The sequence below is a fragment of the Fukomys damarensis genome, unplaced genomic scaffold (assembly GCF_012274545.1).
Source record: "Fukomys damarensis isolate Sample0158 unplaced genomic scaffold, DMR_v1.0_HiC HiC_scaffold_18, whole genome shotgun sequence".
NCBI lineage: Eukaryota > Metazoa > Chordata > Mammalia > Rodentia > Bathyergidae > Fukomys > Fukomys damarensis.
In genome coordinates this window covers 36,408,682-36,426,985 of record NW_022900930.1, presented here as the reverse complement: position 1 = coordinate 36,426,985, position 18,304 = coordinate 36,408,682, and the positions used below count along the sequence as shown (strand labels likewise).

The following is an 18,304-nucleotide window of genomic DNA, read 5'->3' as shown; positions in this document are numbered from 1 at the left end:
ACAATAGAGTTTTGATCTATTAACTTGTCAAAGGATTACAGCATTGATGTACCAGTTATTGAAGACAAAGGGGAGTCAGAGAACTCACTTTTGACACAAAATGGAAAATCTGGTAAAATATTGACATTCTATTTACTAAAAAATATAAGTACCAAAAATATGGGTTTTGTAATTAAGAAGACTACAGTTTGCAGAAATGAGGTGCATTCTTTCCAAGTAGCAAAGTCGGTAGTGTCCAGAGTGTCAGAAGACTGCTAATTAGCAGGTGTGCTCATCAATAAAATATTGACATTCTTTCCCGATTCTATTTATGTATTCATAAATTATGTGTGTATGTCTATCATTCTATTGGGCAGTACATATTAAGGAAATATTAATTCCTTCCTTTAGTTAAAATTTAAAAAGACATTAAACTTTTAGACTTTCCATTTTCCACAACGGTAAGTTGAATTATGCACTCTGGACTGTGTGTTCTCCACAATAGTGACAACTGCTCATACGCAATTAGAGAAATAAATCATCAGTATTCACCCGGTCAGTGAAGACTTCATGAAGGAGCCTAACCTTCAAAGGGGCCTTCCTTCAGATGGGAGCAACATTAAAAATGTATTTAGGTTAATTTGCTATTTAATTATTTTACTTTTATTTCTAATTGTGTTGAAACATAAAATTGACATTTTTAGCCATTATTAAGCACACAGTTCATTAGGATTAAGCGAACTGACTTTGTTGTGGAATCATCAGAACTCTTCATTTTGCAAAACTGGAACATCATGTACTCATTACATGGATTCCCATTCTCTCATGCTCCCTCACTTGCTAATTTACTGGCAATCTCTCTCCTAGTTTCTGTCTCTCAATTTGACTGCTTTGGCTACCTCATAAAGATGGAATCACTTAATAATTTGTTTCTGTGAAGAGTGGTGCTGAGTAATAAGCCCAGGGCCTTTGCCATACGCTACATCCCCACATCCCCAGACCTTTTTAAATTTTTTTGAAAGAGGGTCTGGTTAAGTCTCTGAACTACCCAGGCTGGGCTCAATCTTGTGATATTCCTTCCTTAGCCTCCCAGAGTTCCGGAATTATAGGCGTCTGCTACCACATATCTCGCATTTGTCTTTTTATGGTGTATTTCACTCAGTAAAGTTCCTTCAGGGTCGATTCATCTTGTAGCAAATGTCTCAATCATTTTTCTTAATAGTGAGTAATACTAGAAGATACACACACACATACACACACACACACCATATATATTATCTTTGTTTATCAGTGCATACTTTTATTGCTTCTTCCCTTTGGCTATTGGGATACCACACCCTGCTTTGATGTCCTGCTTTCCCTTCTTTTGGGTATATATATACATCATCAGAATTGCAGAACTGTATGTAATTCTTCTTTAAATTTTTGAGGAGCCTGTATGGTGTTTTCCATACCAGCTGCACCCTTTTGTTTCCCAGCCACAGTACTAATTTCTGACCATCCTAGTTCATACTTTTCTGATTCGTGACAGTTTCCATGCAAAGGTGTATGAAGTGGATCTCACTGTGGATCACTAGTTACAGTGAAAGTTCTGTGCACCAAAGTTTATTGTAGAGGATTGGATTATGAAAGAAGTGAGGTTCACACTCAACTAAACTGCTCATTCCTAGATCAGCAGGAGTTTGCAATTTATCTGAAAGAGAAAGAAGTTAATAAAGATTTGAAGGAAGTCAGTTTTAGGGTATGAAAGTACCTTGCAAGACTAAATAGAGGTAAAGAACATGTGATGTAACTGATAACTGTTGATTTTTATGGCCATGTTAAAATGTTAATATGAGTTAAGTATAGAAACCGCTTATAATTGTCTCAAGAGCATCCATATTTGGACTTTTAGTTTAAGTTTCAGCTCTTTACTTTTTTATTCATATTTTATTTTTATGAGCTTTGTAATTAAAAAGAGTTTAGCTCACCTACAAAGTCACAAATTCTCCAAGAAAATTTAAAATGCTTTATATTTAAATTTTTATTCAGCTGGATATCGAAACGGGAAATGGGTTGATTGTATTTCTAAAATTTAAATGTTATATTTTATATAATTTAATACACAAAGCAGTAAGAGCAATGTATGAATTTGAAGGTCAATGTAATTTATAAACAATTTTTTATTGTGAGAATGACTATAAGTCAATTTTCTCAATGTTTATATCGTTTATAATATAAAAATTTCAAAGTGAATTATCCAACATTTTCCTTATGTGTGAGCTGTTCTATAAACTATTCTTAGACTATTTTATATTTTATGAAGCTAAAACAACTCCTCAAAGCTATAAGAATGACATTTAATTTTCATTGCCAGAAGACACTAACAATGTACCTCGAAATTTCACCAAGGCATGTCCACGGTATCTCACCAGCTAAGTAATAAAACTAAGTAGAACTTATACAAACCTCTGAAATCAACAACAAAAATAGCCAAAACAGAGCACAATACTTCACAAAATGTAATGGAACCATTTATTATTTTGATTCATGTGAAACTGTCAGTGTTTTATGTTTTTGAACTACAAAAAGGCAATTTACATAGCTCCATTCAATATATGTTTTTATTGCTTACTGAATTCTAACCATTGTAAATACAATGAACCTACACACAAAGATGCCCCCTTTCAAAACAAAGAAAATCTGAACCCAAATTAACAAAGTATAATAATGTTAGAATTCTCAGTGTATTTGTGCAGATTCTTGGAGTCAGAAGAAGTTTCTGGTTCTCATTTTGTTTTTCTATAGCATTCTAACATGTACTATGCGCAAAGTATATTCTGAATGAATATGTGATTTTGATTTATAATATAAATATAACCTATTTTCAATTGTCTAAGTCCTGATTTAACTAACACATTATATTCGGTACTATTTGTTCAGCTCTGTTCACTGAGCAGAATAATTAAGAAATACCTAAACAGTTTCAACAAATTTGAATTCTTTAACTCTATTAGGAACATTATAAAAACATGGGGGCTCACATCAGCTATAACTCAAAATTTCTGTCAACAGTATTTGTAAGCTTTGCATTAAACAGAATATTCTAGAAATAAGAATTTAATTACTAAAACTTTTTGTCATCAAACTTATATTGTTCAGACATTTGTTGAAATGAAAATCAGCGCTGGCTGTAGAGAGGATATGGTAAGTTGTGGATATGGCAGGAAATTGTTTTCCAATGAAATATCATTAGAAAAGAGGGCATCACAGGATGAAGATGATGAGCTGTTGCCAAAAACATTTGCAGAAGACCCCTGAAGATCTTCTAAATGATAGGCCAGGCACATTCTATTAGTGAAATGCTAGGGCGTTGCATTTGCTATTACCTCATTCAGTAAGTCAACTCGGGTCTTCCACAAATCTTCACGGGCGTTATCATTCATTGTTTGAGATATACAATATAATAAAAATATGACACAGGCATACATAGAATCAAAATGAATAGTGCCTGAGTTCACAACAAGGTGCAGCATGCAAAAGATAGCTAAATAACCACCTATAATATACAAAATAACTATATTTTTGGCCTGAAAACCTAAAGGACTTTACTGGTAATACAGGGTTAGAGTTAGCTCCCAATCTGAAATTTTAATGTTTTTCGATGTAGTGCCAAGTTTTTCTTATTAAAGTGGGACATTATTTCTCAGGGATATTTTAAATTCTTCCTAGAAAAGAAATGTTTTACCCAGTATTTTACACACACACACAACACACACACACGTGTGCACACACACATACTCAGAAACATGGTGTTTACTTTTTGCCATTTCTACCACTCTTATAAATCTTCCTTCATTCCTTTATAAAGTCTGGATTTTGTATCTGCCTCATAACAGAAAAAGACTTGCTTCTGAGCCACCTGGAAGGGAATTAAAATAGATATTTTGGGGCTCTTATTTATCTGGTTTCTTGTTTGGCAGGTGTAGCAGGACCTGGAAATGTCATTTTAATCTTAACAACTTCCCAGGCACTGTTGATCCTCCTGATCTAGGGACCATATTTTGACATTCATTCAATAGAGAGAAACGAAGTTCACATTCAAGTGGAAAAGACTAATGAAAAGATTAGTTAGAAGAGTGATTTGCTCATTAATATTGCGATGCATATGAACTAAATTGAATTTACATACACACTAAAGCACGATTTCTCTGTAGTAATCTGGATTTTAAATTCCCAATTCCATAGCTAGCACATTTTGCCTGTTACCACAAACACAAGGCATTGATAATCAGGAAATTATATATGGGCAGCTTTCAAGGATGAAATAATCAAATGATTTATTGTCCTAGCTCGAAAATGGGCAAGTTTTATCATATAAAAGCATAAGCTAAACAAAATATAGTTTGGAACCTAAAATTCTAAGAATTTAATTTTCCCTCTGATTTTCTAGGTCATGCAGGTATCAAGGTCCTCTACTCAGCAGGCACTTCATGGAGCTCCCCAGATGTGTGATCCTGTATCTCAATTTGACCCTGTTTCCATCCTTAGTGGGAAGGTGAACTGCATTCACATATGACCCAGCTCTTCCCAATAGATATCTTCCCAATAGGGTTAAAGTCATCATACCACAGTGATACATGAATATCCATGTTTACAGAAGCACATTTTAAAACAGTTAAGTCTTAGAAACAGCCCAGATGTCTATCAACAGATGAATGAAGAAAATATGGTATTTATATACAATGGACTGCTGCTCTGTTATAATGAAAAATAAATGTGACATTTTTAAAGGACACACTTTGAGAACATAATCCTAAGTGAAATAAATCCAACACGTAAGTGTTAATATTGCATTCTCTTTTGGAAGAAACTGTAAGGAAAGTTAAAACTTTAAGTTGGAAAGGCTTGGGTTAAGGGTTTCAGCTCTCTAAGGCGCGTGACCACTAGTTCACTTCTTCTTTCCCTGGGTACCTGGCCAGTTCCCTGGGAAAAAACAGGGAGGACTTTGTTATAAAGACCAGATGTTCTTAACATCAAGATAAGGAATGTGATGCATTCCGTCCCTTCCTGATCTCTGGCCGGGTCCGGGTTGGGACGTGACTGCAAGCACATTCACTTCCCCCACCCCCGCGCCAAAAGTGCAGGCAGTTTACTACCTTTGTCTAGAGAGCTATATAAACAGCCCCCCTAACCCAGGCTGCTGCTGCTGTTTTACGCCCAGGATTGAGACATTTAGCCAAGGGACTGCTGAAAAGACCCGTGCTGTGTTAGAGTGACGGACCTAATTCCTCCAACATTCCGGTGCTGCTGCCAGAGAGCCTAAGGGTAATTTCCCGGGTAGAGTCCCTCTTGCTGTTAGAGGACGCCCCTCTCCCTTTGTTCTCTCCATTCTGCGTATATCCTTCAATAAACTTTCCCTTTTGTACTTATTGAAGGCTGGTGGACGTTCTTTTTGCCGATCGAGCCAAATTAATTAGGAGACCGTGCACGACAAAGGGCAATAAATAACATTTGTCCTTACAGAAACCCAAAGTAAAAATAGTGAGAAATAGAAGGCACCTATGAAGAAGTAGGAAGAACTTGTTCAAAAGAGAAGGGGAACATGATGTAGATGGAGACAGGAAGGAAAGAAGCAGAGATTTAAAGGAGAAAGGAACTGAAGAAAAAGGTGGACGCAGAGCTTTCATAAATGGGGAGGGCTTGAAGGGTTGGATGAAGGGGCGGGGAAGGGGATAAAAAAGAACTGAGATATGTTATGTACACGTTCAAATGCCTTGTGAAGCAAGGGGCAAAATAAATACAGATCATCATTTGGGAGGAAGAGAAACTTTTGGAAAGAGACCTTTAGAGAATGAACATTAGCCAGGTGGAAAAACTTGTTGCTTTGGATACAATATTTCAAGTGTCTAGGGTGAGAAAAGATTCTTTCCTCCATCCATTATTGAGTACACAGCATGACTTGGACCCAAATTTTCCAAGAAATAACCAGAGATATAAGACTCTGAGTCATCATCTTTACTGTAACTAGAGATAAGACTTGGGAGAAAAAAGGTGAGTTTAAATTTCATATCATAGCTACACTGAATATACTAAGGTAAATTCCATCAATGTGTCATAGTTAAAATGTTTTATTTTCCACTGCCACATATTAAACTCATTCAAGGGATCTATTCATATACATAGATAATAGTAGGGCTGGGGATTTAGCTCAGTAGTGCCGCCGCCTGCCTTGTAAGCACAAGGTGCTGAGTACAAAACACACACACACACAGATAATAGTCTTCCAGATAGTCTTATCATAGTCCTTACATCATGTATCACATATAGTTCTACTTTAGCCTTTAGACCAAGTATGACTGATCTGTAAGTATGAAATGCATGAAAGATAGGCACATGTATGTTCCTGTAGTGTCTGGCACAGCACTTGTGTATCTCACACACTTAAAGGACTTAATTTATTCCATACCACTTTTATTACACCCATTGGCCACCTAAGACCCAATTTAATATCAAATAGTGATTTGGAGTGGTGATTGTGTACATTCTACATGGAATTTGTGAGCTACTCTATTTTAGTCACTCTTGAGATACTGTATTGCTATGAATTTAAGTTCCTTGCTCTGTCATAATTTTCATGTTTCTGTCTCTATATGCAATCTTTCATCTATGTCAAATTTTACATTCTTCATTTAGCCCATCTCAATTTCTTACAAACTCTCACAGAATTTATTTACCATATCTTATTTGTGGTACTTTTATTCATATCATGGCATTTTTGTAGAGATTGTCTATATGGTTGGTGGGATCTCAGAAGAAAACATCTACATCTTTCTTTAAAATTGCTTGTATAAGGGTCAGCATCACCTAGCAATCAGTAACAGATTTTTATTGAATACAAAACAGAGGTTGATTTAAACTCTGTGCAAATATTTAGTATTTAATTTGAATATATGTCATAGGACCGAACATTTATACAGATTGAAATGAAAATTAAATATTTTTATACAACAGAAAACAGGGCACCTCTACAAGTTAATACATTCGATGAGCAAAAATTTATATTTTTTCATGGAGGAAACAAAACAAATACATATGATATATGTGTGTACATATAGTGTATGCATATAATTTTTAAAATGATACATACATTATACATCTCCTCTCTCTGACTCTTTCAACATTCATAGACAAAGTCTGAGTTGGTACCAACATATGAGTAATAAACACTGATATCATTTCTAACATAAATTTATATCATAACCACATCTATTCTGTAGAAACAATAACTTACTGTTAAGTCAAACCGAATTTATATTTTAAAAATATATTTAGCCATTTTAGTCATAAATTGAAAAGGAAACACACTAGTTTGGAATATTTCAGCTAATATCTGACAAACAATAGATACAACATATGATAAATGCCAGCTATATTTTAGTGCATTAATATTTTTATATCATTAATCACACCCATATGCCAGTTATGTTAGCATTCTTCAAAAATTCATGTCTTTTAGAACCAACTGGAATAAAGCTGTTATTAATTTGATAATTTACCCATTTCATTTTGAGAACATGGTGAAACTAAAATCTGTCTTTGTCAGGAAATATAGAAAGGGGGATGTTTTGAGTATAATTAGCACCCAGAGTGCTCCTGAGGAAAAATAGGGTACATCCTCAGAAATAGGACCCTAAGATTGAAAACACCACACTTTGAAGACACTAATTCCAGCAAAAACCTAATTAGTCAACAACAGCAGAACTACTTTTGTAAGTAATCTGAGAAGAGAATTTATAAGTGCATTAATAACAAGTATAAATAGTAGAACACATCGGGAAAATCTTATTTAGGCTAAGCATCATGGCTAGAACATATCTTACAGAAAATGCCAATGGAGTATAAAAGATTTTAATAAACTTGTAATATCTGCAACTTGGTAGCAAACATAACAGACTTTCTGTGTCTTCGTAATCAAGAATGATAGGCATATCACCAAAAAGTGGTCAGTCAGATAAAGATGACCTCTTGGAAGAAAATGCCTGAGGCTCTCCATGAAAAGTTAAGCTTTAGATGAGAGACTAGCTTTGAGGTCCACAGGACCAAAGTAGTCTTTTTTGCATTAAAATATTTTCTTTGGTAGGTTTTAGAGTGTCAGATACTTCCTATGAAGAAAATGTTTTGTTATTAAAAAATTTCGTCACTGTTTCTACTTGCACATGGAACACAGTTTAAGAAAAGTAAGGGGCAGCCGGGGACTTAGCTCAGAGGTTCGGTGGCCTGCCTTGCAAGCACAAGGACCTGAATTCAACCCCCGGTAACCGCCCCCCAGCAAAAGAACAACCAAAAAAAGTAAGGGGCAAGGGCAAAAGGAAGAGAGAAGCAGGGAGGGAGTGAAAAAGAGATTTTATATATATAGATATGATATATATTATATTATGTGCATACATGTACACACAGAGCAAGCACATTTACTATACTCACAAAGCAATGAAACCAACAGTGACCAGGAAGGGATATATACATTCATATAGATGCATATGTTCGATATATGCATTTGTTTTATTTTCTTCACGAAAAAATAGAAATCATCATGTCAAGGTCTTCTTTGTGTGCTAACCAAGTTCTCTGTCACAAGGGCTCCATCTTTCCCTGGCTTTCATCTCATTATGGAGGCACCGTGGCAGCTCCCACCGTCTCAGTAAGAAGGATAAGGGCAGTTCAACAGGATGCTTCGCATTAACTTCACGGGTCTCTCGTCATAGTATTGTTCTCGTTTTGATTATTAGTTATGGTGGTTAATTTCCAACTATAACTGATTTACTCATTAAACTCTACCAAAGATATGTCACATAGAGGTGCAAGACCCCAATGATGAATGTAACTGTACTGTATACCTAAAATCTATCAATAAATGTAAAAAAAACTAACAAACTAAGAAAAAAAGATATGTATGTATAGAAAAATACACAATACACAGGAATAAGTAATACTTCCTTCAGGCTCCCACTGGGGAATGTATCCACATAGATAACAGGGACTGACTATACATGAAAGAATGTCATTTGCTAATGAAGAATAGGGAAGAGAGACAACGAGACCTAGCAGCACTACTACATATAATTTTTTTCCAGTACCAGGGATCAAACTCAGGACTTTGTGCTTGCCAGGAAGGCACAGTGCCAGTGAGCTACATTCCCAGCCCAACTACTACATATAATGAATGGTTTTAATAAGCATGTGATGGGAAAATTTGGGGACCTCCTGCTATATCCCTCACTCACACTGCACACGCACATACATAGAGGCAAGTTCAATATTTGTATACATACCTAAACTATAACTCAGTATTTAAATTAATGGCTGTAAAGACACACATAACTCATGTCATCGTGTGGATTTGATGATTTCCAATTAATTCTCTCTGGAGACAATATGGAATCTTGGATAAAATTTTTTTAGGCACCATCACACATAAATACTGTAGTAGAAAGTGCCTTGACTGGCAGTTGTGGGTTCCAGTTCCCAGAACAAGTAACTGGAATAATCAGTCCTCATTGCCCCGAGAAGGAAAGCCAACTAGGATCAGCCTCTGCTCACTGGCCATAGGATCATGACTACACACAGGCTTTTCCATGACAGAAGGCACCGAACAATGAATGGATTTGGTTGGTAGAGTTAGCCTCACAGAGTGCAATCACTGAAGGGCAATTGATAAAGTTAAGTGCTATAAGAATGTCCTACAACTAACTCCTGTGTATAACAAGAAGAAAGACTTTCAGGCACTTCACACTACAGCATAGCTAGTCAATCAGTCTCTTCCCTCTTCGATACTTTATACTTTCAAAGTCTTCTATAAGAGCCCTAGAAGCATTTTCATTTACATACACCAGTAAAAGCAAATTTTGCTTTACTAAATTTTAAGATTTTAGGTCAGCATTTCTTAAAGTGAAAAAAGAACACATTTCAGTAGATGTTAAAATCCAGTGTCAAGATTATCTTGAGGAATAACTTTCAGATTAAATAAAGGTAAATAACTTTCCCTTGCATTTTGTGATCCCCACTGCTTTTCGATGCTGTTTAATTTGTAGCTGGTCCCAGCATGGAGCTCCTATTCGCAGCACCTGCCATTGGTACTGGCCCCTGAATTCACTCTCCCGGTCTATACCATACTACAGATTTTAAAATCTGACTGGGCCTTTCATTTCCAGACTGGACATTCTCCTTGTAATTTTATCACAGAGAAAACTTCAGCCAACTGTCAGGATGAGAATGTTTGGAGAGCAGCTGGAAAACTTTGCAACGCTTTCCCTGATGTGAGATTTCCCTAGACCCTCATCCTTTGGCTTTTCCTAAGAAAATCATTTCCTTTTATATCTATGGATTCATTATCTCCACTTTAGGATTCCCAGATAAAATTGTGCTTGTTTTGTCCCTGTAGATCTTCACACTGTGCATCCCAGATAGCTTAAATGGTGGCATTTGTTCAATAGATATTTTGCTTAATCCAATTTTGTTTTTACCTTGGCTCTGTTCTTCAGCTGTGTTTTTTAGCACAGCAACTTAAACCCTCGAAAAGTGTATAAATGCAGGAGTTCAAGCAGCATGTAGGTTAGAATTGGATAAGGTTCCCCCAAAAGACAGAAATAGAAGCCTACAAAATGAGTACAGTGATTAAATTTAGAAAAAGCAGGTGGGAAGCAAGCTTCCTGCTTGATACATCTTTTGTGTCTTGGGACACAAACTCCAAGTTAGGAGTTTTAGAAAGAAAAAAAAATCTATTTCAAAAAAGAGTCAGTAAAACTGTAAAAATACTTAGATGTAAAAGTACATAGGAAATAGCAGAGAGTGTACCTATTACACTTGGGGACTCATAGCCAAGTGACATATTGTTGGGAGAACAAAGAGAAAATAACCAGTTTGGTTATGTTTGTTTGGTCTTCAGTGTTTCACCTTACAGTAAAATATAACTTTAATTTGAAACCTCTACAAAGTACACTTTCATAATTATTTTTGTGATTTTTTAAAATCATATAAAAATTGGTTTACTTAATTTTTTTGAGTAGCCACTGTAAAGTTTATAAAATTCTTATACTAATATTACGTATGCCTGCTGGAAGATTTTCTTTTCCTTTTCTAGTAGGTAAAACAAGTGAAAATGGGCATGAACTAGATCTGTTTTTCCTTTTCTCAGCTTTCAGTAGCCGTCTACCATCTACCACACACCTCTATACTTATTCAATGGTTTCATTTGTACTATCGTACCCACATATATATCAGACAATTGTGGTCATAAATAGTATAATTTTTGCCTAATTATAACTATTCCTGTTGGCATGCTTCTGTTGTTAGGCATTGGATGTCTAAATTAAATTTATTTTACAACTAGTCAAGTATTACTAGTTAATTTATATCCAGAATTTAAATATAATGCCAATTTTTATGTAATACTTTATCTCCCGAATATCTTACAGGTTTGCAGACCTATGAAAATTGCAACTGTGGGACAATGTTATCTCTGAATCCCTAGAAACATACATGTCTCTATCCCTAATCTATCTTGTCACTGATGTCATTTATTAAAGTTGTAATTGCAGTTATTACAACAAAGTTAAAGTCTTCATAAATATAACAACTCTAGCCGGGGTTTTAGCTCAGTGGTTCCGTTGCCAGCCTCACAAGTGCAACGTCCTGAGTTCAATTCCTGGTACAAAAACAAACAAACAAACAAACAAACAAAAAAACTCTATGAGAGTCAGTGTATTGAAAACCACAATTTCAAAATATAGTTGCACATGCGCCGGATGCATAATTTAATTTATAATTAATTTAGGTATGTTAGTAAAAATGTATATGACTTATATTGAAGTGAATCTTGTTTTGATTCCACTTTTACTTAAAAATTAGGACCATTTGTAATAAATGCCTCTTTATCTGATCAAATGTTATCCGTCTACTATAGAATCCTTATATCAGAAATTGACCATTGCATTTATTGACCCTTTTAAAGTTTTTAAAACCAGTTTTTTTCCAAATGAATTTGTCTAAGAATTTAGACAAAATGTGTGAAATATAAATGTATTAGAGAAGGTATTTGTTGTTATTTGTGTATACTGTTTTAAAAAATGAACTTTGTCTTAGGAGAGATGAACATTGATATTCTTTTTTTTTTGGTTTTTTGATACAGGGTCTCACTGTGTAGTTGAGACTGACCTGGGACTCACTATGTAGCTCAGGCTGGTCTCGAACTCACAGTGATCCTCCTGCCTCAGCCTCCTGACTGCTGGGATTACAGGTATGCACCACCACGCCTGAATTTGATATTCATATAATTAGGGTCTTATACATACTATTGTATGCTAGTAACATTTTAATATTTTAAATATAATGTGATGACAGTTCAAATCCGTACATGCTGATGCTATGATATGGGTCTGTGTGTCCTTCTAAAGCGCACACAATGAAGGCTGGCTCCTTTTTGTGGCCGTGTTTGGAGATGAAGCCATTGGAACACAATTGGGCCGCGAAGCCCTGACGTCATCACCACGTCAATTCATTCACAGAGTCTCAGATTAGTGAGCCACAGAGAAGGAGGTAGTGAAAACTTTAGAAGGTGGGGCCCAGTTGTAAGAATAGGGCACTATGAGAAGGCCATTCTTTGTGCCTGACCCTGCCTTCTCCTTTTTTTTTTTCTCCACTTCTTAGCCACCATCGCTTGAGCAGCGTTGCCCCAACGTATTCTCCCACTTTGATACCCTTCCTCACCTCAGGCCCAGACGCAGTGGTGCCAGAGGACAACAAACCGAAGCCTTTGAAAGCCTGGGCCAAAATGAATCTTTCCTCCTTCGAGTTGATTTTATCAGGTGTGAAAAGCTGACATTTAATTTACTAATTCTGTATCCCTGGACATTCGACTTTTTGATTCCCATTTCATTTTGTCCAAAAGGATGACTGTCACGTGGTCACTTTGTGATTTTATGATTATAATTTTAAATACATGCTCAGAAGGAGTAATACAAGGTCAAACATTAGGAATGCTTTAAAGGCTTCAGGCAAAAGCCAACCTCAGAATTATTATGTGCTTATAAAGCTTTTTCTGTGTAGGTTCTCTTTTTCAGTATGCTGGCCAATCCCAGGTATCATTTTACCTCAATTATTATGCTGTTAATTGGCAAGATTTTACTTTGCAGCCTTAAATCATATGATTTTCTCTTTCCAGTATTTTTGGGAATTTCTTGCTAATTTTTGCATTTAGAGATAGTCATTCTAATGAGAACTAAAACTTCCATTTGCTTATATTGTCAAAGTATTTACTGTTTGTAGAGAGGACGCGATTTATTTCATAAATATAACATTCAGATTTTCTTCAGTTTTAATTTTTGTTTTCAAATTCTCAAATTTTGTTGGAATTTCTAGAAATAATTATATTTTCTATAAGCAATGAGCTGTCTCCCTTCTCATCACACTTTCACCCACTTCTTATGTTCCTGGTCAGATTTTCCAAAATTAGCAACATTAGAGTCTATTCTTTTTCTTTTTCTTTTTTCTTTTTTTTTTTTTTTTTTTTTTTTTTTTTTTTTTTTTGTACCAGGGATCAAACTCAGGACCTTTCTTGTGAGGCAGGCAGTGGAACCACGGAGCTAAATCCCCGGACCTTAGAGTATATTCTTATATTTTTCCTCAGTTTAAAAAGAATGTACTTGGGCTCCATATGGTGTCATATCTGCTGTGAGACTTTTGTTTGAACAGATTATTTGGAATTCATGAAAAGTTAAACAAAATTCATAAAGACGTTTTTAGGGAGTACTCATACATGGGTCACTATATAAAAATATTTGGCACTGTCAAGGTGTTAACATAAACTAAGTTCACAAAACATTGTCCTAAGGGTATTAACATGAGTATATCAACAGCAATTCTTTAAGTGTAACAATTTCATAGTGAGAAACAAATACATTCATTGTTCTAATAGAATCCAGAGAGATAACTGTATCAGTTCAATTAGATAACATAAGAATATAATCCTTTATTTTACTCTTCAGTTATCACAATTACTATTATCACTTGTACTATCATTACTATTATTAGTATTATTAACCATTGTATAGCTATTGGTAATGAAGTAGTTCAAATTTTATCCTGGAAAAACAAGTATTTTATGTTCCCTGGCAGGATGGACTACAGTACTGACATGGACACACTAGAGGCACAGTTAATAATTTTAACGAAGATTCAAAAATTGTAGAAAAATCTACTCCTATGAAGTATTATGCATCAAAACAGAAAAAAGCTCAAGTACTCAATAATATAAGTGGATTTCTCTAAAAATATTTAATACTCAATAAAGCACTATTACATCAGTCTCTCTATAATCCATCACACATTATTTCTGTTTTAAATACCACAAATAAATACAGCTAAACACCAAATTCTGCATTAAAGCATGTAATTACTACAAACAAAACTTATCTTCAGAATAAATATAATAATGAACACTTGGGTTCTAACTAAGTTGGACTGTAACTATGGAACTTTTAACAGTGAACTGTGATATTCTTGTAAGTTTGATGCCTCTTCTGAAAAGAATAAAAGACACTAGCTGAAGGTGTAATTTTAGTGCAAAATTACAAGGACTCAGAATGGAAATATTTAATAGGCTTTTTGAAAAGAACATAGTTAAGGCTCCTCTTTTAATTTATTTCATTATTTGATATTCTGGATGATCACAATATTGATAAACTGTATAACAACAACAACAATAATTTCCCAGATATATCACTGTAAAATAATTTCCCGCCTCTAACTAGCAAGTATTTCACATTCATGAGGAAATTTTCAAGAAAAGAAGACAGTTTAATATTGTTGAAAAAAGAAAATAATATTTTAACTGGTAGAATATGAGTTACTGCTTTTTTCGAAAAGAGTACAAAGGATATCTGAGAGGCAATGTGTAAATTGGTATAATTACTACAGAAAAGACTCTAACGCACTCTGTGATAGATGGTTTATAAATATATTGAGAAAAAATGTCATAATTATGGAAAAGCATTTGGATAATAGTTAAATAACTATTGATTAGTGAACTACATTCCAAAACCTTGAGATTAATTAAAGGTGAATGATTAATATCTTTAAAGATTAAGCAAATATATACTTATATTAATTTAATTACAGTAAATATATGAATAGCAATATAAAAAGCAAAATAATTATGTCGAGGTATGCCTATAAAATATGAAAGGTAAGCCTATCAATTAGGTAAAAAAATGTTATAAATTATAGCAATATCAACTATCTTAACTAATTTTTGAAAGAAACGAATTTTTACATATAACTAACTTTTGAAAGAAAAAGTTTTTATGTTAAAGCAACAATATTTTTTAATACTCAAGTGTAGATTTTTTTGATAAAGAAATAATGATACTGCTCAAAAATAACTTTGAGGAATTAAATAATTTCATTTGCATTTCAGTTCTAAATTTAAGAATATAAATTAGCTCAGTACAATCCAAAATTTAACACCATGCTTTTTTGTTTATTGCTATTGTTTCTTGCTGCTGCAGTTACTATTCTAAAATGAAATATTTGATTTAAATCTCACATTTAGTTTCATGTGGAAATAACTGGGGTTTTAAAGTTAGGTTTTCTTAAGAATTACATGCAGATACTCTCAGATGAATGCTCATAACATTCAAGAATATCTCATAAAATAAATCTTGAAAAACTAAATTCCACTGGGAAGCTGTAATGTAGCTTATAGGTTATACTTCCTTTTATCTATTATAAACAAAAAATACAACATTCCTGGAAACGTTATACATCTTTAATCTCACAAAGCAAGAACAAAACAATGATTATATACTAAGTGTAAATTCCTCTCACTATTTGGAATCGAGACCCATGTAAAGCAAATAAAATGGTTCCTGCTAAAATTACACAAAACATTTCCATTATCTTTTTTCCTATGTTATGATGTGCTGACATTATTTTATATTTAGTCACTAATGATTCTAATGAAATTTATAGTCTCATAATTAAGTCCAATATTATAAAATAGTTTTTAAGGACAACCTGCTAAGAAAATCAGTTTTTTAAATGTTAGAGGGAGAACTGTGAGTTGGTGTTATTGTTCATTGTTTAGAAAATTATAAAGCTGTTCTTATGCTAATAGAGCAGATCTCCCAATTCAGCTCAAATGAGCAACCTGGGAGGACTTTCTGGGGTTGATCAGCAGAAATGCATAGTGCTATTCACTTTACAAAATGTACACTGCTGATATTTTTGGCCTGTTGATTTAAGGAAATCAGAGTTAAAGTCCGTTACAAATTTTATAGGTAAAAGTCTTAAAAGAAGTATAAATATCTAAGTAAGGCAGAAAAATTCAGAGCTTTGGCTCGTTCGCTTTCAAAGATACAAAGTTAACCTGCAAGTACAGCTGCATTTTTAGATATTCGTGTTACTGTTTTCAAGAAAATATGAATTATCGGATGACTATACGAGAACATGTATAATATTTATAAGAAGAAAATGTCACCAAATACTTCTCTTTTGCTATTGAGCCACAGTGTTATCTTTCCATTCAGTAGACATCTCATCAGCTTATATTCCAATAAATCATACTGTAATAACTAACAATTATGTGGTGATTTATATTCTACACGCATTTTCAAAGACTTCCAGTTTCAGTTTCAAAGTATAAAGAGCTTGAAAATCATTCTCATTCTTATACAATGAAAAGCCTGAACAAAATATGAAAACCCTATCTTGACAAAAGGAAGAGAATTCCTTAGCTCCAAATTCCTCCACACTTCCTATTTTATCCAAAAAAATCATCCAACCAACCAGTTAACTATAATCAAGGCCATAATTGGTATGACAAGTGCTTCCATAAAATAGAACAGAAGCCCTGCAGAAGAAATGATAAAACAACCCTCTGTGCTGGAGAAAAGACAGGGCACCTTCAAAACTACCATCCCTAAACTTGGCCCACAGAAAGACCAATACTTAATCTAGAAAGTTATAAAATGACCGCTTCCCACTTATCGTACAAGTACCCAAACATGGCCCCACTAACAATAATAATAAGTAGCAAAGAAAATTTTGTCAGATGTATAGAGAAACAGGTCAAAGAGAAGCCCCAAATCTTATAGCCTGTATAGAATAAAATGGAAAGCAGAAGGCAGGCTGATGCTTCCTGCCTTCCATGGCAGACTGTTTTGCTTTTGTCATGCCCCTTTGTCATGCCACCCTACCTTGGAGTCAGCAAACTATGGATGGAAACCTCTTAAAAATGTGAACCAAAATAAGCCTTTCCTCCTAATTTGAGGACACTGGCCATTTTGTTCCAGCCACAGTAAAGTAACTAAGACACCTGGGATATCATAGAGGTACAAAAAACGTGAACCACAGGCATAATTTAGCCACAACACAATAAATTACATTTGCCCCCATATTTAATCCTTTCCAACTCTTGTAACATTCAACAGAAAATTACAAAGTACAGCAAAGTTTAAAAGAAAAGTCTCACTCTACAAAGCGATCCATCATTAAGCAAAATTTGACACTGGTATTGAAAGTAAACAGGGACTTTAAACAACTTTGATTAATATGTTTAAATTTCTAATGAAAATAGAAAACATAAAAGACTAGATGGGTACTATGAGCTGATATATAAAATATAATTAAGAAATAAAGAAAAATAATAATTAAAACATATAGCAAAAGAAATGAAGGATTTTACCAATTTCATCAAAAGAAATGAAACCATCAAAGAAATACTTAGACAGCTTTAGGATAGGTCACCCGTAACTGCACAAACTGAGACACAAAGAGAATGATTAAAGGTAGAAAACAACAACAACAACAAAACAACGTTAGGGTAGTATTAAAAATTATAAAGTTGCCTAGTTAGAAAAGGATGAAAAGAAAGACAATAAGGAAGCAAAATATTTGAAGAAATAATGGTCAAGGACTTTCCAAAGTTAAGAATAGGCGAAGAAGTCAAAGATTTAAATGCTCAGAAAATAACAATAAAACCTGTGGTACCAGCAAACAAACAAAAAACCTACAGATAGCCCATTCAACTGTATAAAAGCAAAGAATGATAATAAAAAAAATGCTGGATTGGCACAGATGTTACCTACTAGGAAAAATCTTAAGAAGTAGAGCTAACATTTTTTTCAGAAACACTGTAAGCAAGTGATGATTGGAATGAGAACATTAAAAGAGATAAAAGAAACAACCAACAGAATGAAAAGAAAACCTACAGAATGGAGAAAATATTGTCCAGTCTTCTGCAGAATACTTACAACTGGATATATAAAGAAATAAAAAATTTGACTCCTCA

The 18,304-nt window shown here is 34.1% G+C and overlaps 1 protein-coding gene across 6 annotated transcripts in view; it reads right to left on the bottom strand.

Moving 5' to 3' along the window:
- Spock3 (SPARC (osteonectin), cwcv and kazal like domains proteoglycan 3) overlaps positions 1-18,304 on the bottom strand; it is a 381,013-nt gene that overhangs the window by 82,646 nt on the left and 280,063 nt on the right. The gene's annotated exons all lie outside the window — the stretch shown is intronic.